Source organism: Solanum stenotomum, chromosome 2 (assembly GCF_019186545.1).
Source record: "Solanum stenotomum isolate F172 chromosome 2, ASM1918654v1, whole genome shotgun sequence".
In the NCBI taxonomy this organism is placed as follows: Eukaryota; Viridiplantae; Streptophyta; class Magnoliopsida; order Solanales; family Solanaceae; genus Solanum; species Solanum stenotomum.
The window spans coordinates 73,229,824-73,231,204 of NC_064283.1; positions in this window are offsets into that span (position 1 = coordinate 73,229,824).

Genomic DNA, 1,381 nt, shown 5'->3' on the forward strand with positions numbered 1-1,381 from the left:
GCAGAGTTCAGGAACGCCATTCAAATGTTGGCTCAGAGTATGACCACCCAGAACAATCAGCAGGTTCCAGTTCCTACTAATAGAAATGATGGATCAGTGGCAGCTAGAGTTTGAGATTTTGTTAGGATGAATTTACCTGAGTTTTTAGGGTTTCAAGTTGGTGAAGACCCACAAAACTTCATTCATGAAGTTAAGAAAATCTTTGGAGTGATGCAAGTGACAGATAATAATAGGGTTAAGTTGGCATCTTACCAGCAGGGTTAGCTTGGGATCACTTGTGATCCTAGGTCCCGTGTTTGTGTCTCGGGGGTAGATCGGGGCGTGACAAATCGAGTAGAGTAATTATAGTTTTGATTGTATGAGTGGTTAGATAACTTGTTAAGTAATCCATACGACTTTACGGAATTGAATTCGTGCGAGTAGAACTCCCGGAATCGATCTTAGCGTGAGGGGTATTTTCTGACCGTCGTGGGTTAGAGATGTGTAGTGAAATAGGATTTTTGGAATTTCTTCAGTTGACTCTCTGGTTCCATTTGTGCCGCTTTGGCGGGAGTCTGGCCGCTCTGGCGGAGCCGCTACAACAGGATATGGTGAGCTGTGGCGGGTACAACGAGACTTAGAATCGTAGAAAAGGATGGATAGCTCACTGGTTCAAAAATGCCACTCTAGCGGGACTTGATGTCACTCTGGCACCGTTGCTACAACGGGATGAGGGCCACTGTGGCGGGCTAGACGCGACTTAATGTCGTTAATAAACCCCTAAACGACCTCATTTGGCAATTTTCGACTTTTAGAGCTAAGGAACGACCCCTATGTGATTTCTACTCATTTTTTACCATTCTTGAGGTTAAAGGTAAATTTTTCACTCATCGAAGCCGTTTCTCGATCCATAGAACGTAATAGAATGGGTGAATATTGATGGGGGAAGGTTTTGTTATAGATTCTATGGTGGAAACAACCCTAGCTTGGATGTTTGGGATCATGGGTTTGATCTAGGGTTCATAGAATTGTTATAGTTTCGGGTAATTAGCGATTGTTTATTGATTCCCGTGTTATTGTGATTGTTAGTAGACCAAGAACAAGCGGAACGAATCCGAAAAGGGAAGGAACAAGTTTCTTAGGGTTTCAAGCTTGTTTCGAGGTAGGTGATAGTTGTGATTCTATGATTGTATGATGTATGCTTGTTCTTGCTTCATTATGACACTTGTATGTGTTGATCACACTTGTTGTAAATGAGATAGAAAATTGATGAATGCCATGAAATCATGACTTAAATGTATGATCTTGTTGATGTACTGGTTTTTGTGATTGTGGTGTGTGAATGGGATCGGATTGCCACGTTTCGGCATAACTAACTTGGATCGGTTGCCAAGTTCCGACA